Source organism: Heliangelus exortis, chromosome 15 (genome assembly GCF_036169615.1).
Source record: "Heliangelus exortis chromosome 15, bHelExo1.hap1, whole genome shotgun sequence".
Taxonomy (NCBI): Eukaryota; Metazoa; Chordata; class Aves; order Apodiformes; family Trochilidae; genus Heliangelus; species Heliangelus exortis.
Window position 1 is genome coordinate 12,314,843 of NC_092436.1, and position 10,307 is coordinate 12,325,149.

At 34.5% G+C, this 10,307-nt stretch overlaps 1 long non-coding RNA gene across 1 annotated transcript; it reads left to right on the plus strand.

Annotated features, from left to right (window-relative positions):
* Positions 1-5,075: 5,075 nt before the first annotated feature.
* LOC139803216 (uncharacterized) lies at positions 5,076-8,669 on the plus strand. The gene is made up of 3 exons (XR_011728948.1): positions 5,076-5,905; positions 6,388-6,492; positions 8,203-8,669. It is a non-coding gene; the product is annotated as an uncharacterized lncRNA (long non-coding RNA).
* The last annotated feature ends 1,638 nt before the right edge of the window (positions 8,670-10,307 follow it).

Sequence of the window (10,307 nt, forward strand, 5' to 3'; positions counted from 1 at the left end):
AGCATTTCCAGCCCTTGGCTCTTCTGCAGGCTAGTAGAAGAACTGCCAAGAACTCCCATGAGCTGGAGAACTTTATTTAGCTTATTCTTGAATAATATCACAGTGTGACAAGCAGGAAAAAAAAATCACAGTATCTAAACTTTTTTGTTAGAATATCAAACTCTTCCTTGGAAAATGTTACAATTCTATGTGACTGAAAATGCCACTTATTACACAGGTCTGCTTCTACTTCTGACTCACCTGAAGCAGCCAGCATCTGACAGCTAGATCCTCTTCACTGACACTATTGTTTTCTTAGGAATCATCTTTCAGATTGTGAGGATTTGAGCAAAGGAGGTATCTGAAGGTGTCAGTTTAGCATGTTTTGTCTCGCAACAAAGCAGGGATTGTGGGAGTTTTCTGTTCTTTAAGAAAGTTTGTATCTAATACACAGGGCTGGTTTTTGACTTCTTATTCGTTTCTCTATTTTTTTTTCTCTTTTACTTTGGCTGCTGTCTTGTTCCGTCTTTCACTGATACTTGCATCAACAGCTATACACAATGCTAATTTTTTGTAGGCATAGTAATTTGATGAGTAATTTGCATCTTTTAAAATTAAATTTGCCAGAAGTTTTTCAAGTAGCATAGCTGAAACTGTTCACTGTTCTCCATCTTTTCATTTCTTTTTGGAAAACCTATGTACTTTCCATCTGAACACTGAGAAAACCAGATGGATTGAACTATATTGAAAAATACTGTGGCAGCTGAGAGAATAAGAAATGGCAACTGAATTTTCAGAGTTATTTTTGGCTTCTGGTCACAGAAAGCCTTCCAATTTCTTGGTGATTTAAATGGGAATCAACCTGAAAAATTAGCCTAAGTAGAAGTTCATGTTATTGTAAGTATAGTATAGTAAGTTAAACGCTTAAAGAAATGTTTGCATAATTTAGGGGTCTTCATGTCAGTTTCATCTGTGATCTTTTCCAACAGACTGGCAGAACCAGAAGTACTGTGTAGCCACCTATTTGAAGGCACTGATGGAGCCCAGCAAATGCAAGCAGAGAAGGTCCTCTTGGAGCTTATTGACAGTCCAGGATGTCTTAGCCAGTGCAAACTTCTGTTAGAACAAGGAATGGTGAGTATCAGAAAGGTGTGTTACATAGCAACATAATCATGCTCTTGGAAGCTCATATCAGTACAGTAAAGGCAAAATGCTTTTCGCTATTTTGTACATATTCTGTTTCATAAATGATTCTAGAATTTATGTCATTTGGAGGTGATCTTTGTAAAAGTGACAAAACCTTGCATTAGACATGTCAGGGACAAAAAGAGAAAACAGCTTTTAGAACTGTCAGAAGGACTTTGGTCATGGGTTGTGTCATCTGAAGAGCCTTGTAGGGGCACTGTGGGGTGTTTGAACCATGACCTTGTTCTTGTTTCTTGCTATTAGCTACAATGAAAAAATATATATATTTAAAAAATCCTTAAACTGTTCATTTGTTGTGTGTTAGTTTAAGCCATTTTCTTACCATAACTCGGTTTCATTTCTGGAGTTTGATTTTGTCACTAACACTGGATAAAGTGACAGGGAAGTTGATTCTGATTTGATAGCCCAACCTATGCCCAGTATAATTCTTGCTGTGTTTTTCAGATCATTCAAAGAGAGAAAGCAAAAGAGGAAACCCATTTGAAAATATCTGTAATCCAGGGCCAGAACCATGTAATCATCTTGTGGTTCTAAATTATCAAGTGATTTAAAAACAGGTTTCAAAACTAAAGAACTCCACTGAATAGTGAAATTGCTTTTAGATAAGTGATTTCCATTAAAAGGGATGACAGTTTTAGGTCTCCACAATTTTACTAATGCTTTATAGTTAATGTTTATTTATAATGAAACAAATACATTAATAAATACATTTTTTAAAAAAAATTATACACTTAAGAAACCTTACCTTTATCAGTTATTTATCAGGTTTTGACTATTTGTCCCTGCCTTTAATTAGTTAAAAATTAACTTCAGCAAACTTTATTTTGAGACATGTCAACAACTTTTGGAACAGATTAACTTCCGTCTAGTTAGGAGTTTCTGCAGATGCAGTGTGCATCTCAAACATAAGTTGTTTTAGATTGAATTTAGAAAATTCAGTAGGGACTCTTGTCTGAAAAAGTTTTGCGTATTTTGAGTTGTCTGTGAGAGATAACTGTTACACAGTGAAATAATCAGTGCCCAGTATATGGGATTGTAATGAAAAATTACTGTTCTACCTGCCACTGTTGTCAAGTCACAAACTGTTGTCATATGTGTCCTAGGATAATGGTTATGTATGTAGTGTGCTTTGTGTTACTAGATGTTTTGCTATATTTACTGATTTAACTTTAATTACAGTTACTGTATGAACCATAGGAAAATTTTTCGTTGTTTTTTTTTAAATAACCTATGACTTAATTTTTCATTAGAACCATTTAATTATTTTCTTGAGAAAAATACTTGTATTGCAGATTTTAAAATCCCTCTTTACAGGAAATTGCATTCTGACCTATGTAGCATCTCAACCCTAACTGGCTCTTGTTCAAGTCATTGCTAAAATTACAAAATTGGGATTGTTTGAGCTACTGAAACATTTCATCTTCAGAGATGTTATTGCTGATTTAAAAAATTTTTTTCAGGTAGGAAACAACCGCTCACTTCTACCATTTTTGTTTATTTGGACCTCTTCATTCTTAGTGAGTGGCATGGTGTGTTACTTAGTTATTATATATGTGAATGGAGAAAGCGTAAAGAGCATTGCATAAAACACAAGATGGCCCTACAATGGAGAACCAGGGTGAGGCTGATACTTGTGTGAGTTTATGGGGTTTGGTGCCTCACTGTATCCATAGTGCTGTCATCAAAGTATTGCTTTTTATAGTGTGGCTGTAAACCATCATCCCCTGTCAAGCTATTCTATTTGATGCCTTAGTTTTTGACTGCTGTAGAGATACATGGATATAGTGTTACCTCCAGTTACCTGGATAGGCACACTGGTACTGCACCATATGAAGAGTAAGACTGACAAATGTTTTAAAGCGTAAGTCTGATTGTGATTCTTGTAATAGTGACCACTAAAATTGTACAGCACTAGCCTAGTTTGTATTTTTCAAGTGTCATGGGAGGTTGGTCAAAAAGGTAACTTTATAAACCATTTGAGTGTTCATTGTTGTGATCTTACATTGGTGCTTTTCTTCATAAGCAGACAAGTGTGTGGGACTTCACCTGTACTTTAGCTTTTAGCAGAAATAACTAGATACCCCTGCTTCTGAAGTTATTGCGGAAAGCTTGTGTAAAGGTAGAACTGTGGTACATGAAATTGCAAGATTTCCTCCATTCCTTTTTTACTTCATGAGAAGTTGATTTGTATTTGTGTATTTGTGGTTACTTAGGGAAGTGCATAAACATATGGTCTCTGTCCATGCATGTAGAGAAGTGAAAGAAAAAAAGTAAAAGATACTCTGTCACTCCTAGGGTTATTGATATACAATATAGGAAGATAAATAATAAATCTAAAGTGTTTTTATGACTTCACCTACTTTAGCTTTTGTATTTAAATCTAACTTATGACTAAAATTATGCACTGTACATAGGAATATGGGCAAGCTTGGGAAGGAAGAGCACTCATCTTTCTTCCCCAATAACTGGATGGCAGGAATGTTCTTGTTTTGCTTTCTTCCATGGTGTTCCCTGTTCTTCCACTGCAAGTGTCACTGTTTCCCAGTGAGACTCCTAATGTCAGAGTGCAATCATTTGCTATATACTGGACACTGCAAATTTACCTGTCAAATATAAAGTACTGTCAGACACAATGACTAGAGGTGTAGGATATATAGCATCTTCTGTGACTGTTTGAAGAAAGTGATTGGATGTCATGGGTTATTAGCCAGACCTGGTTATTTCACACATTTAATGTGTTTAAAAGGTTTTTTAAAAGTTTTCTTGCGGATGGCTAATCTGCTGAAAAAGTGAATACAGATAATCTTTCTGAGTGTCTCTGTAAATATAAAGGCTAGTGCTTATTTGAGAGAATCAGAAAATTTAAGTTACTTGGAGAAGTATTTCCAAAATGATCCATTGTTTGTTTATTTGTTTCCCTGACAACTCAACAAGAAAATATGAAGTTTGTTTCTTGCCAATGAGTTTCTCATTTGTTTTTCAGTCTTATTTTGTTTATAATTGTGTTCAAGTTAATGTACTTCTGTGAGTTACATTGGGAATGTCTAATAAAAGATAAGTTGCAATATTCTGCTTATTAAAAACAAACTCAAGTATACTTCTCTACCATTTCGCTGTTATTTTTATGGATGTACTGTAATTGGATTTTGCATTTATTATTAAAATAATTGCAGTGTGACTCTTCAGTGTGTGGCTCATTAAAATGGAGATTTAAATACAAAATTTATCTTCTTAAGAGATTTCTTTAGTTAAATTAAGAATTTCTGTAGAAAAGAAAATTAAGCCATAGATCTAGTACAGAATTAAATTCTAGACAAAAATTGAAAAAGTAATCTCTAAACAATACTTGTGTATGTTAATAAGTAACATACAGTATTCTTAAATACATATACATCAGCATTCCAGGTTGAAGTTCATCCAGTGTGAATTTGAGTGTGACTTGATATTGAAAAAGGGATTAGCAGCTAAGTCTGCAGCTCTGTTCCCAACTCCTTCATAATTCATCACTCAGCTTTTCACAACTATGAAAAAGGGCAGGTTTAATTTTCCATTCTTGCAAATTTGTGCAGTCTAAGGAGCATTTATACAGACTCATCTAAGAATCTGAATTGTAAAAGAAAGTTTTGTTTAAATTGCAGTGTAAGCTGTTTAATGTTACTGAATAGGGCAACAATATAATTTTTGTGTGAGATTCTCTAAACTTTTACTTCTGATTTGCTTTAGTGCATATAATAATGCAAACTAGATGACAGTCAACCACTTGGGCCCCTTAGTAAGTAGCCAGATTCTTCATTAGTTGAACTCTGGGTGATCTTTAGGGTGGTGAAAATCAGTGTATCTGTGACAAATACCTGGAAAATTTTGACAAGGGTGACATTGCTTTTTGGACACTGAAGCTCCAAACTGCAGTTGTGAAAACAAATGTAAACATCTCCCTGCCTCAATGTAAGTCCTAATTGCAGTTGATTTTAATTTTTTTAAACAAACATTTAATTTTGCTATAAATGCTTTGTAGTATTTCAGTGAAGACAGCTAAATTTTATTAATTAAATTCAAATTTTGCTTTGTTTCTGAATTTTGAAACATTCCAGGGAGCTTACGTACCGATGATCAGATTGTGCTCTCAAATGCAAATATTTGACACCTACTATTTTACATTTTATACATAAATTCTCAGTTCAAAGCAATGCATTTTATAGTTGTGTGGAGGGAACTACATTAAGTTCTTATTATAGGTAGCAATTCAAAATTTCTCTTCTTTTTTTTTTTTTCTCTAATGTTCCTCCATGCACAAATTAAATTTTTTCATGATTTGAGTGTCATGCAGCTTGCCTTAGCAGTTCTAGAATACTGATCAGACCACTGAGCAATGTGTAATAGTGAGTTTCTAGGTTGTGGTCAGTTTTCAGATAGCTTTTTTTATCCTGCAATTCTTAAAATTCATGATGAAGTTGTTTGGTTTTTTCCAGAAGTAATTTTAGGGTGTTATAAGGTCTAGTTCTGTTAATGTTGGCAGAATTTGACATGGAAGCCCTCTGACCATTTTAGCCTATTTCAGCCTAAAAAATTACCCTTCAATCTAGAGGTGTTGGAAAATACTAAATACAAGCTGTGATGTTTGAGCAGTCCTATTTGTTTGGGGTTTTTTCTGTAGGGCACTGTGGACCATTGTATAATAGGAATAGTGATTCTCTCAGAACTGACTGAGGAAATGAATGTAGTAAGTGTGTTTGTTTGGTTTTTTCATTCTTCAAGGGATATCTGTATAATAATAATAATAATAATAATAATAATAATAATCAGTATATTGAATGTTTCTATGCCTTCCTTCCACTGCCAAAATATATGGAGAGAGAAAAAATTCTTCGTGCGGAGACTCTGTGTACCCTGTCTGACATTAGAGTTTCTCTTATCACAGTCACTAGAACAAGTAAAGCAAAGTGAATGATCAACTTTTTCAGTTGTATTTCTGCCAGTCATTTTCTTGTTTACATCTTAACTTGAGGAGTTACTTCAGATCTCTGTCCAGAAAGACATCCTTCAAGTGAGAAAAGGAGGTGCCTCAGGAAGCTGACAAGTTGTAGGTTTAGTGCTGGATCATAATTTTAATTTCTACTGTCAAATAATTAATCTACCAGATATACCTATTTCTAGTTTTAATGAAGAAAGAAGTATTGTTTATCATCTCTTACCTTTTCTTAGGTTGATTATTCAACACCTTCAGCAAAACATCAAAAAATAGCTACCTCATTCTGGGACACCTCTCTAAAGGACATACTGATGCTTGCATGCTCTCTTTTGAAGGAGGTGAGACTCTTTATAATGCATCTTAAATTGTTAACATCATAATTGTCCCAGTTTGAGTCCTTAATATGTTCTGAGATTACGAATTCTGTATTTAAATGGATTACATGTTAAGACACCCAGTTAAGATAAAGTTAAACTCAGCTCTAGGGAGGGCATGCTCTCCTGATGTGTGCAGGATTTTTTAAATAAGTGCTGGAATTGGATATTCGGAGATAAATTCTGTGTAATTTAAAGGAAGAATTGGATATTTTTTTAAGAATCATCTTAGATACAGTAAACCCCATTCCACATCAAAACAATAAATGTATTTTTGAGAACCTGTATTTTGCAGCAGCCAATTCCTAGCTTGCTTCAAGTTCAGCTGGTCTTCAGGTACTTTTTTTAGTCTCTCAAAGGCTTGTCTGAGTGTCATCACACAAATTGCCAGTCAGAAATTCAAGAAGATTATAGTAAGTCACTTTATAATGCCAACTTCAGTGTATAAAGCTGATATTAGAAATATTTCAGTACATGTAATACACTGAAAAATAGACTCGACTAGCAAATGTGTTTTCACTGAAATAATTTCAAGAGATTAGAAGTTAGGGGGGATTGGTGGCAAAACAGGTTATCTTTGTATGAAATATACAGAAATTCGATGTTGATCTCAAAGGACAATTAATAGTTTAGTGTCAATTCTAATGTGGAACAATAATAATTATCAAATTAACGGGGTATCTGATGACACATGGTTGTTTTTAATTCTTGCTATCTGAATTTAAAAACTTTTTGTTAAATTAAGGGATAAGACGTTGAATTTAAATACAGAGCAGATAAACTAGATGACTAGATTTTTTTTTTCTAGACAAAATGATGTCCATTTCCATTTTAATGTTCATTAATTGCATCAGTGACTGATGAATCTGAGCTTTGTTTTCAGTGCCTTAATGTTGTGTGTGTAATATTGAGGTAGTTACTTCTTCAAGATAAAAATGTCGTTTAAGTTACAATAACTACAAAAGGGGATGGACAAAATTATATTCTTATGCAGAGTATATTGAGTATAGATTTCCAAATCACAACAACTTGTTTTGCTTAAAAAGCACCTTTTTATTATGACTCTGCAGGAATTAGAAAGCTGTAGAGACACTGACAGCTAGATTTCTACAATTATTGTAAATTGCTACATTCATATTACAGACTTTTCACTTGATTAATGCTGGGTTTCTCTAGACTTACTAAAGGAGCAGCCTTTTAGCATGTATACTGTGAAACCATTTATCAGCCTCAGCATAAAGCTGGAAAATAACCTAGTGTTGAGATATGTTTTACCCATACGATGTATGGTACCTGCACTTCACACTGGTCTGGAGTAACTGAAAAATACATGGAACCTTGCATTTTATTTTTGCAGTAATGTTAGCACTGTTTTAGCAGGCAGTATTAATGACATGCTGAGTTTTACCTGTAAGTAGTTTATGCAAAAGGAAAATTTCACCAGGCTTTAAAACATGATTTTAGGTTGATATAGCAGTTGTCTCTAAGGTAGTAATGATAATATTCCCTTTGTCTTTAAGGAAATAGTGTACCTTATATAGCTGAAGGATTTATTTTTCTCTGGGTATGTGTTCTCTTGCTCTGAACTTCAAATTTTTATATACATTTTCCTTTTCAAAATTGTTTTTAAAGCACATTCTATTCAGGTCACCTAAAGATTTCTTTTTTCCTTAGCTCTTGGCAAAGCCTTTAACTCTTCAGGACCAACAGCAACAAAATCCAGCAGTGCAGCTTTTGAAACTTGTACTAAACCACCTTAATTTTTATATCATTGGAAATTCAGCTGATGAATCTGCCAATGACCTATGCCCTGTGCAGGTTCCAACAAACTGGAGAACAAGTAAGAAAAGAACATCACTGTTAGTAGTCTGAAGTCTATACTCAGTGGAGTCTGTAACTTTTGTCACAATACATGCAAATAAAGTTTTTAATGTGGAGCAGACATTTTTGCTGGTGGGTTATTGTCAAAACCTCTTCTGCTATTTCTCTCACATTTTTCCTTTTGTTATTTTTTACAGATAGAAATAATAAATGTAGTCTATAATGTAGGTATTCACAAGAAATCAAATTACCCTAATTAGCACCAAATACTATTCTCATCCGTGGCATCCCTGGTACCTTGAGGAGGTGCAGCATATCTAGCAAGCCCTTTTTCTTTGAGAAAATTGTTAATTTTTAAAAAATTTTTTTTTTTTTTTTTTTAAACTGTGCTTGTTTGCTCTGTGAGAGCTTGTTGATGAAAGCAGCAGAAAGGTTGCATCTTGGTTTCTAGACTCTAGAGGTTTGACTTCCTGGGCTTAAGCAGTGCAGATGGCAGTCTGGTTTAAATATGTCCATGCTAGCTTTAATGAAGTTACCCTGGGTAATGGACACAGCTTAACACTAGCAGCATGAAGCTCCTTGTAGGCTAATTTATCCCACTGCTTGGCATAAGGAATGAGCCTGACTGCAATTTGGTTACATCGAACTAAAGCAGATATACAATTTCCCATAGCTATGAGGAGGGGTTTAAATTTGGATTACCTATGTGGTATCACACTCTGTAGTGTCTGATATTCCTCCCCAGTTCAGCTATACTATCGTTTATCACTTTCCATACATAACTCTATTCCTTCACCCTTAATGTACGGTAGCCTCTAATTGCTGTATGAGAGAAGAGCAGTAGTATATGGCAAGCAGGGGAATACTGACCAAAAGGCTGAATTTGAGCAAGTGAGGTAATTCTCCAGGATGCCCTAGGAAGAAAGGGATAGGTTTTCCCAAGATTTTACTTTATATACTTTAAATTGTCCATGGAGGGATCTCCCTTTAGTCATTAAACATGAAGAGTGCCTAAGGAAATTAACCTTTGTTATATGATGCTTTATTTTACATGTCTTCATATAAAATAGTGCTTATAAGTGGAACAATTTTGAAATGTTATGTGATTTGTGGGATTAATTATTAATGAATTATTGGTGACCTATTTCTACCCTTTTATTACACCTCCATAAAACAAGGTAATGTTATAGTTAATCTGATGTGATTCCACATATCAGTTCCACACTGTGATTCAGTGGCTTGGTGTTTAAAGTATATAAAGTGAGGTTTGTCTTTCTGTAAAAATATATTCTGTCAGTGATGTAACTCAGATTTCTAAATTCTCTAGAACTGGTTTCCACTCTTGTGAAGTTTTGAAATGACAGCAGATTTAAAGTAGATGACAACTGAAGTTGGAGATAGATGGATGTTAATCCTCCAGCCTTAGTCCTCACCCTCAAAAAAAGTCCCAACAAACTAAACCCCAAAATAATTAGACCTGTGCTGCTATGTAAACTTTGAAGTACCTACACTGTCTAGGTTACTGAGTTCTGCACTCACACACTCACTGCACACAGTACACACTCACACACATACACTCACACACACACACACACACACACACACACATGCCCATGTGCTGAGCTGCTGAGTGCTAAGCTCCCATCTGAGCAGGGTTTAGAAGCTGTGGGGAATAATGTCTGAACATTTGTGATACCCCTGTCTATATGAGAAGGACACATATTGCAGGAACAAGATTCTCACAGTGTTAAAAATTTTACAAACTTATTTTTAAACACACCAAGATAAAGGTGTGCACACTATTTTAGTAATCGTATAATTGTTATCTTACCATTTTCTCTTGTCTTTACAGTAACAGTAGTGTCCTGTAGGAGGAGATTTTGATCTTCAAATTACTCAGTTGCTAACTGCAGCTCTGTAAGCTTGGAAGAGAAAATAAAGTTGAGATGTATTTCTGT